This window comes from Phasianus colchicus, chromosome 16, assembly GCF_987193195.1.
Source record: "Phasianus colchicus chromosome 16, bPhaCol1.hap1.1, whole genome shotgun sequence".
NCBI classification, from domain to species: Eukaryota; Metazoa; Chordata; class Aves; order Galliformes; family Phasianidae; genus Phasianus; species Phasianus colchicus.
Window position 1 is genome coordinate 16,107,750 of NC_143451.1, and position 17,918 is coordinate 16,125,667.

Below are 17,918 nucleotides of genomic sequence, written 5' to 3' on the forward strand. Positions count from 1 at the left end.
TTATTTATTATTCAGTATGCAGTCTGTACTCTTGACTTGCAGACTTCACATACATTATATTGTTTTACTTTTTTTACTTCCGTATTCCATATTTGTTTTCTTCAAAAAAATCTTCTCTTCAAAACTTCTTCACCCTTACGAGAGGTAGTCTATAAAGCACGTATCAGCGAGGACGAGGCAGCATGAATACACTTTGAGATGATAAAACTCCCTCTGCTGTCCTTTCCAAGTCATTGAACAATTAAGGCATCAATAACAGTTTTGCTCATCTTTGTGCCTTTCTGGTGGCTTACAGCAGTTGAAAGCACCTTCTGTAAATAAGAGCAGAAGCAAAAACAGGCATGCCGTACTATTTTCTTTACATGGCAGATTGCTAGGAACGTACTGTGTAAGAGTGAAACAAAGTTATAAAAATCCCTTTGGAAGAAGGAAAAGGCAGGTGGTACTATTCCTTGGAGTGTGCAGTGTACTGCATCAAGCTGTCCTTGGCATCTGTGATTGTTGTCTGCTCGTTAGGAGAACGGGCATTGCTTCTGGATGTTACAGATGGGAGGAATGAAGATTCTTGGACTTTCTGCAGTACCTGCTCTCACTCAAAGTGCAGTTGTAGTACTCTTACAAGGTAATAATAGTTATAAAGAACTTGATTAATTCATCGGTAACTAACCAGAAGGCTACACGAAGTTCTATCAGCAGATGCTAAGAAACATGAAATTCCTGTGACTGCAACTTCCCCTAGGAATGCCCAGCCAGGCAGTGCCTGCATTGCACCACTCTTCTCTCCTGTTGCATAACGGGCCACCAGCGTCCCGCTGTGATCTGCTCCAGCTGTTGGAGATTGTCACTGTGCTGAAAATCCACTTCCTTTCTCCCCAGTGATTCAGATACTGCTCTTGGGAAGTGCTGATGCTTCAGCTGGTTCTTACCCACACTTTGCCTTCTATACTGCGCTCTGTCACTGCACTGCAGTTTTGAGTTTCTCTTTTATCAGTCTTTCAATAACAAGTGGTAACAGAACTGTCTTTAATCATTGACGTGTAGAGTAGGTAGCCTCAGGAATAATCTTCACATGTCTCTATTTTTGCAGTCCCGAAGTGCTGGCTTGCTCCAGTGACCAAGGACATGGGATTCTTTTGAAATACTTATCCTAAAATATATCTTTCCTAAAGTCATGTTTAGAAACGTAGAAACTTTCCACGTTATCTGAGATGGAGAAAGAGGAAAAACAGTCCTTGAATTGGTTTAAAGCTAAAAAGAGGTTTAGCTTGAGCTTCAAGAGAGACTTCCATTACTTTCCTCAGCTGATTGGCTATCTAAACTTTCTTTCTATCAGAACCTTAAAGCTGCCATGTATATTTTTACAGGTGCTTAAGATGTTATGTGGTTAAATTGTGCACAATAATTCACCTTCAGTTGCAGTCATTTTCTTTCACATAATAAGGCTGTCATAAATCGTGCCTAACAAAGTAAATAAATCTCTCAGTCCCCACCATGCACTATGATTAAATTTCAGTCATTTAAAATAAAGATGAATGCATTTAGTAACTGCAAATAACTAGAACTGCCATCCTTAAAAATATGGTCTTGTATAGAATTTGAGCTAGAGAAATGCATTTACTTTTAACAATGTGAACATTAATCATCTGGCAGAAGCAGTATACAGTGCACATGAAAGTTGACCATGGAGTGGAGCTGTATTCAATACCTCCAGGGACCAGAAAGAGAAGCCTACAAAAGGAGGAGAAAAATAGAATGAAGCTTCGTGCTGAGATAGGAAAGCACTCATGATATGTGCACACTGCTGACAGCCAGTCTGTGCTCATGAGAATTTTTTGCAACACAAGTGTTTAATTATTTGCATTACTTTGGCAATTAATTTTTGTTGTGTTTTGTTTTTTTTTAAAAGTGGTCTCCTCAGAGGAGGGCAATAAGATGATCAGAGGGCTGGAGCACCTCTGCTATGAGGAAAGGTTGAGGGAGCTGAGCTTGTTTAGCTTGGAGAAGAGAAGGCTCTGGGGGAGACCTGATTGCAGCCTTCCAGTACTTGAAGGGAACATATAAACAGGAGGGGCAATGACTGTTTACGAGGGTAAACAGTGATAGGACAAGGGGGAATGGTTTTGAACTGGGACAGGGGAGGTTTAGGTTGGATATTAGGAGGAAGTTTTTCACCCAGAGGGTGGTGAGGCACTGGAACAGGTTGCCCAAGGAGGCTGTGGATGCCCCATCCCTGCAGGCATTCAAGGCCAGGCTGGATGTGGCTCTGGGCAGCCTGGGCTGCTGGTTGGGGACCTGCACATAGCAGGGGGTTGAGACTAGAGGATCTCTGTGGTCCTTTTCAACCCAGGCCATTCTATGATTCTGTGAATGTCTTTGACCTATGTGCTTATAAGAGGAGCAGCAGTGTAGGCCATTTGCTATACAGTCAAGGATGTCATGCAGTAAGAAAACACGTATTAGCTATAGAGCTCTTTAACAGCAAATCAGGCTGCAACTGTAGCTGATGCTCACTATTCTGAAATGCGTTCCGTCTCAGTTCCTGATGCACAGCAGTGAGCAGGACAGAGCCTTGGTGGTGCAGAGGGCACTAGAATGGCAGCAGCCAGTGGCAGGAAATAAAGAAACTGGTCTAGTACCAGACCTCGAGATTGGTGGCCCTGCCTGTGGCAGGGGGTTGGAACTAGATGATCACTGTGGTGCTTTTCAACCCAGGCCATTGTGTGATTCTGTGATTCTATGTAATGCAAACACCAGTGCAATTTCATTTTCGTGTATTTCTTTCCCCTAGGATCGTAAGGCTCCTCAGTTAGCCTTGAGTGGAATCAGGTATTTTTGGCAATCCGTTTGCATGAGAGAGAGAACTTTTGCTCTGTGTTGTGTTCTTCTCCATGTGCAACTAAATGGTTACTCTTAGAGGATGCTGAAATCTTTTTTTAACAAAATGCTTGTGACATTTTATCTGGAGATTTTCTGGGCATAAAGTGGTCTTTTTTTTTTTTTTTTTTTTCCTGATCATACTTTAAAATGTTTATCTAAGACAGAAAATCTGTAGTATTTGGTTTCCATTTTGTGAATGATGAAGTCTTGTGTGGTAGATAATCACAGACAAAAAAATTCCGTTCCTTCAGAATACTAAAAGTACTCTTGATTTAAAGCTAAATTCTACTGGTGCTGTGGTTAGGATAAAAAAATATGATGTTCTTTTAAGGCCTCTTCAAATGAGCAGGTTTCATGACGTTAAAAAATTTATTATGGTAGAAGACTGCAACTGAAAGGAAGTAGGAAATCCCAAGAGAAGAGCATAGTTCTCAGGTCCACTCTTTAGAGTGAAGTAAAGTGGATGTAGAAGATTACCTGATCTGAGTAATAATACACACTTTGAGATGTAAATGACTGCCAGAAGTGATGGTAGAAGTGAATCAGCCTTGCTGTATTTAACAGCCATTTTACTAGACTAAACAATGTTTACAGTTGTCTTTCTCCAAAAGGAACAGTGCTTTTTGAAAGTGAATGAAATCTTAAAATACAGCTCTTCAGGAGGTACAAAAGATGTGCTTCTTGAAGGAATTGGCATATTTACACATTTGCATTTAAAATTTGGGTCCAAAACTCACTGTCAGATGTCTGTTTCTTTCCAGCAGTGATCACAATATCTACTAAAACCTGCATTCAGAGCACTGCCAGCAACAAATCTTGTGTGCAGGGTTTTTTGATGTGCAGTGAAAGCCTCCCCATTACTGACTTCTGAGCCCTCACTGTTGCAAAAATGCTTGCAGATACTAACTGTACACACATGAATAGCATTTCTCATTCAGGGCAGCTGTTGACTTGCATACATGCCCTCTGACATGGGCTGAAACTGATCTGTTTCTTGTTTGTTTTGTTTTGTTTTGTTTTTAATTGTTGCTTTAAAAAAGAGCATTTCACTCCACAGTAGAACACATAGCATATGATGTCCTTTTAATGCGGTAGGTAATTAAGTGTAGAACTAACCACAGAAGTTAAAAATATAACTGGTTTTATTTTAATCAAAACTGATAATTCTTTGCTTTTCTTGTCCCAATTTAATTCTAAGAACTATATGCAGCATGTCTGAATTGCAACTTCAGAAAAAATATCTTTGCAATTTGAGTTAGACTTCTCTGTGGATCAGTATAGGTACAGCCAAGCTAAATTTGGTCTCTGTACTGACTGGCAAACATATTTATCTTTCTGTTAAAAAAAAAAAAAAAATCATTTTGATGGTCCTATTTCAATATTTTTAATGTGTACAGTTGTACAATGAAACAGTCACAGAGCTTGCTGAAACAGGAATCAACAGCACCTATAGCGATTGACACTATAAATTAAGTTCCAAATATCTACAAATACTGTGGTTGTACCTCTGTTACAAATGTAGGGAGCTTCTATGTCACAGCCTGATTGGATAGGAAAATCTGAAATTTTTCAGCATACAGTTGCTGTTACATATTTCTATCCTTGCATGGTGCGTGCTGTTATTGTTGCTGTACTGATAACTCTATGGAAAGACCTGGAAATGTGACAAGAAAAGGTTTTTTTTGTACTTAGATAAGCTTGCTGAAAGTTGCCATGTTGAGAGTTTTCTTTCTTTCTCTGAAGAAAACCCATGTCACCACAGTTGTGGTAAATGGTGGAAGTAGCCAAAGGGAAATGAATACACAGAGCAATTTTACTTTTTCTCCCAAGTTTTCACATGATAGCACGTTTCCCTTGCAGTTAACACAAAACCATTCCAAGAACTCCGTTGCTCAGTAATTTAATACCCTTCAATAGTAGGTGATGTAGTTTTGAGCCTTTCCTTGATCTCAGCTTTGACAGGTTTAATCATTTCCAGAGCATAATCAAGACAGGCCATGTATATAGACGTCCGCCTCTACCTGGTGGCATTAGTGAAGCACATTTTTGCCTGTTTGCCATGTCACATGCTTGAGAACAGCTTGCACACTCCTTATATCCATTTAAGCATTAACAGAATGTTCACGTATTGATTTTAGAGTGTCTTTTAAATCACTCAAATGAATTACAATATGAGCATTGGAGCATTTGTGAGTTGTCCAAATGGGCATTGATCTTATATAATGACCTTGCTTCCACAAGGATCATTCTCTTTATTCCTTTCCTTCTGTTTTTCTCTCTGGTTTGCCTTGCCAATGTGTAATGTACTACATTAAGATTCAGTCTCCTGTCTTCTGATGTGCCTTAAACATTTTTGTTGAAGTAAAAGGAGGTTATATTCCACACGCTTGCCCTGAATTCAGCATTTAAGTCATAATAGCATTATTTCTCATTCAAATCAATGTAAATGAGAACACAGGCAGGTCAAGGGAGTTTTCTTTATAAAGGGTATTTTTCTGTGAGTATATAAACAGCCTGAATGGGATCAGACTGCAGACTCTCAGCCCATACTAAACACAGGATACTTTCTCTTTTGAGGTTTAGCAAAGCTCAGCACTTCATTGTTGCATCTTAAAGTATCCTGCACAAGGTCCGCAGCATGAATCACAGTTTCTAGAGCACTACAGAACAGCAGTAGGTTTCACACCAGCATGCTGGGGAGGGACGGTGCCCCGCTGCAGCTGGGTGGCACTGCTTGCTGCCATTCCTTAGGGTAGGCTGAGGTGGCCTTCCTGCCTCCTGCGAGGTCTTGCTTCTGCTTTCTGTAGTCTCCTGGTAGCGCTACTGAGTGCCTACACAAATATGCACTCATTGGCAAGAAAGCAGCATAGATATGTTTATTAAAAATGCCAGAAGTCCATTAGGTGGCCAAGATGATAGAACTTAAGCCGTGTTCGGAAGGCAGTGTGAGACCATCGCTGATTCCTCGCGCAGTTGTGCTCATGGCAAACGATTCCTGTCTCACAAAAGAGCAGAAGTGCTGCAGTTACTCTGGCATTTTTTTCCTGCAACTTCCTGTATTGTGTGATCTGAGGGCTCTGTCTCTGTGTTATTGGTCAAATCCACATTTAATTGCAAAGGTAAAATGCTGACTTAGGTTAGTGCAAAGGGCAACACAGAGTTTCACGTACAAAATTACAGGCTTTATTAAAAATCAGAGTCCCCCATGCACAGCTCTAGTCACTGGGCACTGAATGGGACTGCCACCACTTCTTCCTGCTCTTACTCAAAGTCTGAGAAATGCATAGAAAGATTTAGAAAGATCTTTCATTCTGCATGTTCACTGCAGGGTGTAAGTTAAAAACATGTCTAGGCAGGCACATGGAGCCAAATTAAACCCAATTCATTTACTACAGTGTTCATACATTTATTTAAATCTGCCTTTCTGTAATACTGTCATCAGAAACTGCCTTGAAGTAAATCTATTTTTCTGTGGTCAAATAAAGCATCTTTCTTTCTGAATTACAGTATCCACACTGTATCCACTGAAGGCTGTGTCAGAGAGAGCTTAAATTTGCATCTCCATTTCAGTAGTTCTCTTTTGCTTTTCTTCTTATCTTTCCGCATGTAGACACAGCATCACAGCTGACAGAAGTGAACCCAAAGGGACTGACCTTGACAATGTGATGTAAAGCCTGTCTGTGTTGTCTAGCGCCTGGTACTGCCCGTTCCTTTCACCTTGGCTGAATCACAGTGATGTGTGTTGTAACAGGAGCTGGTATGGATCATTTATAACTAACTGAGACTGCTTTTGTACAGGTAAGACCAGAGGCACCATGATAGGTACATTTATTAAAACTCAGAAAACAGGATTTACTTTTTTTTTTCTTTTTTTTCGTTTTTTTTTTTTTTTTAATTCAGGCTTTTCTGGAGCTATATTTATTTCATGGGCTGCTATGCCCATGTATTTCCAGATACTTATTTCCACACACAAGGCATGTGCAGGCCTGAACGCACCTGTGCTTTCCTTTCGTCTTAGAATGATAGTGTCCAATTGCAATAGAAGTATCTGTTCAACTTCTTAAGTCAGAGTTAAATAACTGGAGAGCACACAGAGAAAATGGGAACATGAGAGCTAACAAGCGAGACGTGCTGATCAGCTTGGTATCATCAAGAATCACAGAATCCTTAGAATTGGAAGGGACCTTTAAAGGTCCAACTCCCCTGCCATGCACAGGGACACCACAGCTGGGTCGGTTTGCCCAGGGCCTGATCCAGCCTCGCCTTGGAAGTGTCTGAGGATGGGACAACAGCCACATCACTGGGCAGCCTGTCCCAGTGCCTCCCTACGCTTACTGTGAAAGAGTTTTTCCTTATATTTAACCTAAATCTACCCTCTTCAAGCTTGAAGCCATTTCCCCTTGTTCTATCTCCTCAGACCCCACTTAAATTTACCATGTAAATCTTGAAAGGATTCCGTTGGTTTTAAGGAGCATTTTATAGTCTTTACCTTGACAAGAGGAAAAGAGACAAAATCCCAGATTTTGCAAAAAGAAACAACTGCCCACTACCCTGCTGTGACATAAATTATGCCTGTGGTTTAAAAATGCGTTGTGGCACTATCTTGTTTTTAGAGTACGTTCCCTATTTGTACTGCTCCTGGAAGAACAGGTGGCTACTTTCATGGACTAAATAAGAACCCTAGCTCAAGGAGCTTTTCTAGTCGATATATCTAAAGTATAATCCTTGAGAATCACTTATTCTTTTGCCATTTCTGTTAAGGAAATAGGAATAGGAGGAGATATTTAATTCTGAAAAGCCAAAAGACCACAATAATTTATTTTAAATTTAGGCAAAAGCACTTTTTGCCTTTGTAGATGAATATCTTGAATCTCTGCACATCAGAATTCTTTTAACTGTTACTTTCAATTAGAAATAATAAGGTTGAAGAGGCAACCCCATTTAAAATATACAGGTAGGGAAAAAAATTCTTTTCAACTAAGCAAGAAGGGAAAGTCTGAATGTTGCACTGGAAGTTTCACATGTACAGTGAGAATCCCCAGTGTACATTTTAATTGGCATTTAATATCTAAGCTCCTCTGAGTGAAATCCCAGTTGCTTGTGAAAAGCTGCTGTTTAACAACCTGGTGGCCTTAAGGTAGAAGGTCAGAGTTCATTACTGAGAAAATAATTAAGGGTTTGGTCCTCAACTTGGCTAATTTGATCCAGTTCCACTGAAGTTAATGGAGCATGACTGATTTACACGAGCTGATAAGTTACCTTCAGCTCCGTGGTTTGTGAGTAAAATAATTTTCTTCCTCTCTGAAAGCAGAACTTCAGTTATTAGCTAAGAAGATCTTCATAATGTTTTAAGAAATGTTCCACAATGAGATATCACAAAGAAACTGAATGGTATTATTCAACTACAGGTGCCACGTGAGAGGGAGGGACAGAGATAAAAGGCAAGGTCTGCTTGACTTTAAGGTGCCTGTAGGATGAACTTTTCATGCCTTTGATGAGTTGAGTAACGCAGTGCAGGACGGACAGGGCTGTGCTCCTAATCATCCATGTGTACCTTATGTAGATGGATTGCCACTGTGCTGTTGTTGTATGCACTATCCTCATACAAACTAAATGTAGATAATGTCTGTGTACAGTTCCTCCAGTATCAACTGGAAAAACAAAGTTTCATGGAAGATCAGACTGGATGTTCAAAGATGCTGCACTATATTATTCCAAATATCACAATACTTAACGTCTCATTTGCTGAATAATACTTGAGTTCTTAATAATGTATGGGATTACCATAAATCCACTAACAAGTAGTATCTGTGAGAGCTGCTGAACGAATTGAAAAGTGGGATAATTCAAGTGTAAGCATGCATTAGGAAGGGATTTAAGGGAAAAAAACTGTCTCAGTGTTTTCTGCTGCACTTTGATAGAAGTAGATTTTTGTTCAGTGAGGAGCATTCAGAGTTACTTTCTTAACAGTGATAGCCAGATCTAGATGAGTAGGTAATGGTCTTCTGTGAGAAGGTATGCTTTTGTAATCAAAGAAATTTCTCTGTTCTCTTTGCCATACATTTAATAAATGAGAACAGACTTAACTCTCCCATATCCAAGTTACCCACCAGTAATTTGCAAATAACAACTGATTGAAAATGCTTTCTGATGAAAAATTACAGCCTTGTTTAATGTTGATGTATTCAGCATGTTCCAACATGAACAAAGTGATTGCTGTAGATGGAGATGACAAATAGCAGTCTGGTCACGAGGGTAATTAGCTGGTGTCCAGGACAGAGGGCGACTTAAACCATTTAAAGTGTGACCTGTTCTCAGCAGTAGGATACTCACCCCACTGCGGATCTTCTTTACCTCTCCTGCACACTATGAAGACACCACTCAAAGAAAATCATATCATGTGTGTTGTTTACCCAGGTGGGTAATGGCCAGGACAAGCCCAAGCCCTGTCCCCCTGTATAAAGGGGACTGTGAATTTTGGTGTCTCAGCTTTCCCATGTTCGCCTGAATCCAAGTTTTCTGTAGATCAGTTATTATATAAAATAAAATGAAGGGAATTCAGAGCACAGTCAAGGATAGCTGAATAACAAAGCTGGGAACTTGTTTCCACATTTTATTCTTTTTAGTCCTACCGAAATAACATGCCTATGCTATTTTGGCTAATGCATCTTCAGCAGAAAAAATAAATTAGATTTAAAACTTTTAAAGTTTGGATCAAGAGAACACACTAACTGCCATGTCATAATCTGCATTTATAGCACAGGAAGAGAGAAAATGAGCTTGTAACTGAATCTGATTGAAGAATCCTGGAGACAGTTCATAGAGTTCCATAATACTGTTTCTTGGGAAACACTGATAATTCGGATACAGGAGGTGCAAAAGATGATTTCCTCCAACTGCAAACATGTAACTTATAAAACTGCAATATTTTCTTACAAAGTCTTGAAGAGGGAAAAAAACATAAATGTGTGGTACTGTACTGGGAAATTGTAGTCTGGGAGTAGGAAAATCTGATCTAACTGAAACATGGAGATTTTCTGCGTGTGATATTGCTTGATGACCAAGAAGGTCATCACAATTCACAATTTCACAATTGTCAAATAGTGTTTAATGAATTTCTTCAGATATTTCTATTAAAATAAGTATTTTTTACTTACTAGTTGTATCTGCATGTATTTACAAGGCATTTGTCTCATAGCAAGATAAAGCTGGGACTACAATCTGTAGGTTGCAGTCTTCCCTGTTTCTATCAGTGCTGCACAGATTTGCCCACCTGTATGTGCTACAGTATGGCTGTGCAAATCCTGGCTGCTCATGTCCCTTTGGCAAACTCTTCTGTTACATTTTTTCAGGATTTCAAAAGTCTTAACTTCTAACAGATGGATACTGTGCAAGTCTAAAGGATTTTATTTGGGAAAGAAAATACCAAATTCTTGTTCAGTAGGCATGGACAGTATGATCTGCCAGGGACCACTGGCCCAGTGCACAGATGGAGTCATCGTTGTGAAATTCGGTCAGTATGACAGAAGTTACAGATAGAAGCAATTGACAACATCTATTTCTTTTCAATTCTGACTCTGTTAGAAAGTCAAACAAGCTTATGTAATCATGAGTAGCAGAAAAATACTGTTGCAAAAATTTATAGCCTGTCATTATAATTAGGCCATATTAGTTTCTCGGGTCCATTTTGCAAGAAATCAATGTTTCTCAGGATCCTGTGTTTCTGGTGATAGCAGGGAGATGGAAAATACCTGAATAATGGTTAAAAAATTGCTTCTTTAAAAGATAATGCTCTGACTTTCTACTATGACAGCTTAATAGCCTCTAACTGATGCAACAGAAAGCAGTCACAGACTTGCAGCAAAGACACACACAGACACAATACTGCACAGTGCAGAAAGCAGTCCTCTTAGCAAAAAAAGCATATCATCAAACATCAGCACTTAAATATCAACGTTCTTGTTGTTGTTTCAGATTCCTTTTTGTTCCTTAACTGTCACAGTCTTTGCTTGGAGTGGTGTTTTCACAGCACAGTGTGTGCGTGTGTCTGCAGCCCCATAGTGACTCCACCTTCTGTGGAGTCCCACAGTTTTTCTGGACAGATGTAATTCTCAGAGTAATAGTCTCTTCTTTTTAGAGATCTGGTAGAATTAACTGTATGGTCCTAGTATTTTTTACATACTATATTCAAGGAACAGTCTTCTGTACCACTTTGGTCACTTCGGCTTGTTTTAAGGGTTCCTCCCACCTCTAGACACCTTGTGGAGTTTTCTCCTCAGAGATGGAGTTTTATTCAATCAAAAGACTTTTTGCATCAAGTTTCAGAACTTTCTGGTACAGTGCTCTTTATTTCAAGGTGCCCTGACTTTCCTTTCCCTTGCTATCTATCATTGCTATCATAAATACCAGGATATTGTTCACATTGGTGGAGTCCAGCTTTTCAGTGTGATAGTAACACTAGAGGCAGCTCTCACAGCACTGCTATCAGGTCAGCGCGGGTCTTTTTAGCCTCACATGACCTAAAGCTAACTCTCACCCTCTGTCTGTGTGAGTTAGCCTGGCTGAGCACAGTGGTTGCGGTTGGGCCATTCAGCAGCATCCTGCCAGATGCCTATCTGGAAAGGCTCTGGCATGTGTGAACTCTCTCTTTGGCTACATACTCCTTTAAAAATATCACCAGCTTCGGGAGATTTCATCAACAAATCTCTTTGTGCAGTGTCTTAATTATAGACTGTTCCTCTTTTTGTTTCATTTGAATGCAAATCCTTTTCCTGAAGGTGGAAAACTGGAAATGTCCAAAGCCCTCACTTCTGCAGATCAGGGTTCAGGTTTCAGGAATCAAAAGAAAACAGATGTGCCAAGCCTAGAAAAAAATAGAGTCTTAAAATGCCTTTGAATTGTAATATTTCATGGGCAGCATAATGTTAATAGCACTGTGCAGTAATTAGGAATCAGTTGTGTGTATATGCTGTGCCCTACAACGTACAATAATATGTCAGCTATTAATTGGATACTGCAGTTTTCATATATTGGAAAGAAAAGGATCTGTCCTGTATACTGAAGTAATCTCCAAATACTTTGAAAAAATCCAGCTATATTCATAACCATTTTTACTGAGCCCTCAAAAGGAGCTCTTCTGATAAAGACGCAGTGCTGGCAACAGATCTGCTTCAGGAGGAAGTAGGTCAGTAAGAAATTGCTAAGTCAATACTTGAAATAATTGAATAGTTTAAACCAGAGGACAATAATTGAAAGATTCAGCCTTCTAAATCTTTGTACGGTAAGAGTGTCAGCATGACTGAAATGACAAAGGCTGTTCCTGGGAGATCCTCCTTCCTGAGACGTGAATCAGGAAGGGCATCTCCCAAAAGAGAGATGGAGATTTGAAAGGGATTTTCTTAATGAATGTCAGTATAAACAGAAGGCTTTGTTTCCTGCCCTCACACTTACCTGAGACACCCTGAGATTTATATGGATTTTTAATGGAGAGGTGGTGCTTATAGTTTTGGTCAGGCAGATCTGTTTTCTACCCTTTTTTTAAAACCTGGATATCGTTTGGGTTTCTAAGTGCACTGGTAATACACATGTCAGGAAGAAAGTTGAAAAGAATACTAATATAATTTAGTTTTCTTGGGTTTGGTTGCCGCATTTATGGATATACGTGTAGTCCAACATTTTTCTTACTGTCTCTGTATTATGTCATGTACAGTATGTTTCAGCTAAACTGGGCTTCAGAGGGAGAAACAGTAATGAGTTCAAACGGAAAGCAGTTCCTCTACTTTATGATGAGCATTTAACGTGCTGCTGCACTGCTCTCATTGCTCAAACCAGTGCACTTTGTTCCAGCAGGCAGTGAGAAACTGAGCGTGGTGGGCTCCAAATCAGAAAATCACCCACAAAGATTCAGACTCAGTTACAAAGACCATGAAGAGTAAGTATCCTCTCTGGCATGCTTGTTTACTGAGAGCATAGAAATGAATCATTTTTCCTGTAGGATCCTGACAGTTAAAAATAAGGACAACATACAACAGCCAATTAGAGAGCCTGTTCATTTCTGAGCGTTGCTAACAACTCATGACCACATGCTACATTTCTTTACACACTTCAGTGGCGTCCTGGCCTTTCTGCTAGATTCGTACCAGAGAGGCAAGATCAAACATTTTAACTGGTTTGTATGGCACAGAGGGCGGCTTTTCACATTGTACTGGGCTGAATCTTCCTGTATTTTGGTAACTAGCCATTAACAAATGATTACAACAGATGATCTAGTGCAGTAAATGTCTTAGATATTGATACCATAAGACAGAGAACAGTGTTTAAAACATAAATCTTTTAATCTAAAATAAAATATGTTACCAAAATCATATCCAACGTTTATTTTCCATAACAAATGGAAGGAAAAAAACCTTTCCTGTGAAAGTAATTCCTTTCTCAAACTTAAACATATCAGGTTCTAATAGTGAGAAAATAACATGTGCTGCTAGCATATTGTGATTATACTCAATTACAGCTTTTTTCTCCATTTTCCAAACTGTAGTAAAAAGAAATTTGTTCTATTTCTGTCAGCACTGCAGGCAGACTAGTCTAAGTGAATTCATTTTCACTGATTTTCACAGTCATCTGTAAACAAGATTTATTAAAATAATTGAGGATTTTGTAATTTGTGCAGCATTTAACTCAGAATTTGGAAGTGTTAGAAGTACTAATATACTTAGAATTGATTTGTCTTTAAATTAGGAAGGACTCGCAGATATTGCTGGCTCCTAATGGAATCATAATCAATTCTTAACCATTGAGTTCGTGCTTATTTTTGGAGAGTGTATATTTGAGGGAAGAACAGTGACATTGCTCTGAGGAGAAAAGCAACCTGATACAGTCAGCATGCATGGAAATGCCACACTCAAATTACACCTTGCATTTTTCTGTACTAATCAAGGATTTCCTTATTAGAGTGCAAAAGTTAGAAAGGATGCTGTCCAGAAGTGCTGGGCTGCCACCCTTGGGCTCAGGGCACGTGGAAGTGTTTGATCAAATGTTGGCTAACATCACAGCCTTCTAACACTTTTCCTGTTAACAAATCCCTCATTCCACTTGTACCTGTTGTTCTAAACCTACCGCATGAATGAGCAGTGCTCACTTCATGTCTTCCCATCTAAGCAAGGAGGAGCACGCAGATCTCTCTGCTGCTGAGCCACAGCGTCTACCCTCTGCAGAGGGTTCCCCCTCTCCTGTAGATAAGCAAGAGGGAAGCCACACCTGTCCCTCTTTTCAATACAGAAGGCTGCAGGGATGTAAAAGCAGCAAGATGCATCAGCCCAGTTGGCGCGTGCTGCAGAAGAGTACCAGGCATGCAGGGAATAGGAACAAGGGTTCAATTTCCCCCCACAACCTGACCACCTCCTGCATCTCTCTTAGCAGTTACAGATCTCAGCTGCATTTTGAAGCTGTGCCTCTGACAAGTTCTTGCAGCATCACAGCTTTGCTCCATCTCTTCTGTCTGCCTGGTGTGACAGTCTGTCCTTGGCCAGAGCTGTGCTTTGGTCAGTTGGAGGTTCATTTAGTTTGGATTTCTTGGGATTTGATTTTTTTTCCCCTTTACTGTTATGTCATTTGCTGTATATAAATCAACCTAATATCAACTAGAATAACTAATGATGGATACTGTGGGTCCTCTGAAAAAAAACCAGCTGCTTTTAGAGTGACATAATTGGTATAAAACTATTCTCTCCAAAGTAATGCAGTAACAAATTAAGGCGACTGTTGCTAATTCCTCCTTGTACGTATTCTGCTCTGAAAGCATCTTCCTTAGCAGTGTTGTTGGATTTCTTTTTTACCTCCCAGTAGCATTTGCATCATTATCTTCCTTTCTACCCTTCTCTGACCATCTTGCATTTTTCTGTCTTTCTCTGACTCCCTGCATCATGTTTATCAGTAATTAAAATGTCTGCAACAGTTATACTGAATTTAGGCAAATTGATAACATAATTCCAGAAAGTCAAACAACTGTCTTCTTGGCATTTCTGCAATGGACATGCAAGAAGAGAATAATCTTGGTGAATTTCTATTTGTGAAGTAAGAGCTGAAGTAATAGCTGAGATTGTTCCATCAGCAGTGATTGTCCTCATCATGAAATCTCCATTGCTGAAGAACAGAGGAAGCTGTACAATTCTTAAAAATGAATTTTTAAACATATAGAGCAGAAGTGCTGAAAGGCACTCAGAACCACATGGAGCAATTGCTTCCCTGCTGAAAAAAATATTGGCTGCTTTACTACTCATTATTTTACAGATTGCTTTATAATCATGGTTAAGAGAATTGGACCTGGTGCATAATGTATATTCTTTAATGCTGTAATTGTGTCCTGTTGATTTTCACTCTACTGTCTATTCAGCCTCTTGCATTGAATTGAATATTTTTATGAGCAACCACATCTGATCAGTAGGTTTCCCTGAAAATCTGGGTGGGATCATTGTCTGATGTCATTGACCTGCCTCTCCTGGAGTATCCAGGTAATCCTGGTGTGTGCACATATGAAAAATACCACGTAGTTTTTAAATTCATATATTTTACATTATTGAGCATAGCAAAGTAAAATTCAATGTAATATTTTACACTGCTTTAAGAATACAAGGAAATTTCACTCATTCTTGTAGGGTTTGGAGCTGCTTTATACAGTGTTTGATATAACAGTGATGTTTGTTTATTATATTTTCTTGATCAGCATCCAGACCTTTATAAGCACACATGATGAACCTGAATGTCAGTGCAGAGTGATGGCATCCAGTGCTGTCCCTTTCAGTCTCCCCTGCTGTGCCAGCTGGGGTCACACCTCAGGGATGGCCCTGGAACGAGCTCAGGCCCACGTGGCATCAGTGCCCCACCAAAGAAGGCTCACACATTAACTTCCAACTGCCCTTTTTAACTTCAGTTACTCTTTCTAATTTGTTTTTTTTTTTTTCGTTATTGGACAGTATTATGTTTAATTCTAAGGCTTTGATAGCATATCATTAAAAAAGAAGGCAACTTAAGGTAGAAAAATTATGATGGTAAAAAAAGAAGGTAAATTATATTTGTGCCAATTCCGATTCTCCTTGTGGGACCTACAGAAAAGCCCACTGAAATCAGCACAAGTAACCCCATCAGTTTTCCTGGCACTTGATCTCATGCCAACTTTAATAAAGAACAACCTGTGCCCTGGTGAGCTGCATTTATGGGTAAGCTTTCCCAGAGCTGCGCAGTGCAGGCACTGACCTACTGCAGCCCAGTGCAGCGGGCAAACAGTGCTGTACACAGGTGCCGTATCAGTGCACGGGCAACACAGCAGTGTGGCATTCCTCATTATTGAGGAAAGTTAACTGCAGATTGTTACCAGGCAGTATATTAAAATGCATACAAAAAACCTCTTTTTTTCCTCTTACGTTCGCATGTGACTGATTATTAGCTCTCAAGTTGGATTGTGATTCCATAGACTACTTCTGTGCATTATTAAGTAAAAATTGCCATAATCAATCTCAAAAATTCTATCAAAACATAAGAGCTGTGATTTCATAAATCCTTCTGTTGCTGCCACTTGATTGTAACAGTGCCACCTGAACTTATGTGGAGGGTTAAAAAAATAACGAGATGCACGTGCAACACAGGTCAAAATTTATGGTGGTTTCAAAGCCATCATTCTAGAACTCTCACATAACTGTCCCAGAAAACCCTTCAGTTCCACATCAAGGCTTTAAGGACTCTGCTGGCTAGAGAAAGAACCTGCAGCCAAGATGGATATTCAGAGTTGCTCAGTGTTTTTAAATTGTGAACAAAATTACTAGCTTTTCTTCATTGTATCTTAGAATGCATATTTTTATTTTTAAAATAGTCATACCATATGTGTAGCAGAGACATTACTACATTGGATATATGAAATGCCAGTTTATTTGCATAAGATTTCCTCCTTAATGATTGCTATACGTGAAAATTAGGACAGCGCTTACTTTTGCATAAGCTAGGAAAGGTGTGCATGTGCTACAGATTGACTGAATAGTGAGCCCAGCAGGAAAAATGCCCAAAGCACGCTTTATTTCTGCTGGAAAACAAATAGATGCTCCCCTGCTACAAGTTTCCTTTCTCCGGTAATGTTGTAATGCATAAAGACTTTACTATATTAACTCTGCAATAAAAAGTCATCTTTGAGTGGACAAGGTCTGTGAAGCCAAGTCCTCTTGCTCTGCAGTGACATACACATAGCTTTTTTTAGAACATACTTAAATTATAAGAGCACAGTCTATGCCCATTTTCCATCCCTCTCTTCCATTGTCTTCAAAATAGGAACACAGCAGAAGTTAGGGGAATATTTGTATAAAGTACCAATTATTTTTAATGCTAAGCATGGTTTTTGTTTTCCTGTGTCTGCTATACACAAAGTAACACAACTTAGGATTCTGAGTATAATTTAAAATTCAGATTTGCTAAGAAGAATTATGGTGAGAATCTCAAAAATGTCAAGAAAATGACTCAATTTAAATGCAAGATTTAAAGTTGGAGCCCACTATTCCTCAGATTTCCTGTATTGATTTTAGTTCTACAAGAAAAGTGTATTTCGTGCTATTTTGGCTCTTATCTCTGATACAAAAATGGAAAAATGAGTTGTGGGGGTGGGAGAAAAAATTGAAAAATGTGGATAAGCTCTAATAACCTTAATAGTGCTACTGAATTTTGCGTTGAGCCCACTTCAGGTTGGGAGCTACCATGCAGGTCACTGTTCCATTTACAGTAATTGTCTGCTCCCTAAACGGAAGTGGTTTTCTGGTGCCAGAAATTGCACTCCTTCAGAAACCGAGCGTGTGTGGGTTCGGCTCCTGGCAAGGACAATTTTTGGCATTCAGATAGTGTGGTGCCCTAGAAATAACTACGATAGACAGAACGAATGAGTGAGGTTAGCATGCTAGTCACAGTTATACTGAGTCATGTGTATACATTTATTTCACTGCTGATTGCTAAAGGCAGTGCGAGAGTTTGAGGCTGGGTCATGTTGCACAAAGGACATCAGCTGCGCT

General features: G+C 39.5%; 2 protein-coding genes across 21 annotated transcripts in view; one reads left to right on the top strand and one right to left on the bottom strand.

Annotated features, from left to right (window-relative positions):
* LOC116237657 (uncharacterized) overlaps positions 1-17,918 on the top strand; it is a 308,029-nt gene that overhangs the window by 270,052 nt on the left and 20,059 nt on the right. For 17 of the 19 annotated variants that reach the window (XR_016471550.1, XR_016471549.1, XR_016471551.1 and 14 more), the window contains 2 exons: positions 6,488-6,675; positions 12,727-12,808. The exons of 1 other annotated variant lie outside the window; for it this stretch is intronic. The gene's annotated coding sequence lies outside the window, so the exon portion shown is untranslated. The remainder of the gene's footprint in view (positions 1-6,487; positions 6,676-12,726; positions 12,809-17,918) is intronic. One more of the 19 variants, XR_016471548.1, reaches the window with a different exon arrangement.
* SHISA9 (shisa family member 9) overlaps positions 1-17,918 on the bottom strand; it is a 157,674-nt gene that overhangs the window by 75,510 nt on the left and 64,246 nt on the right. The gene's annotated exons all lie outside the window — the stretch shown is intronic.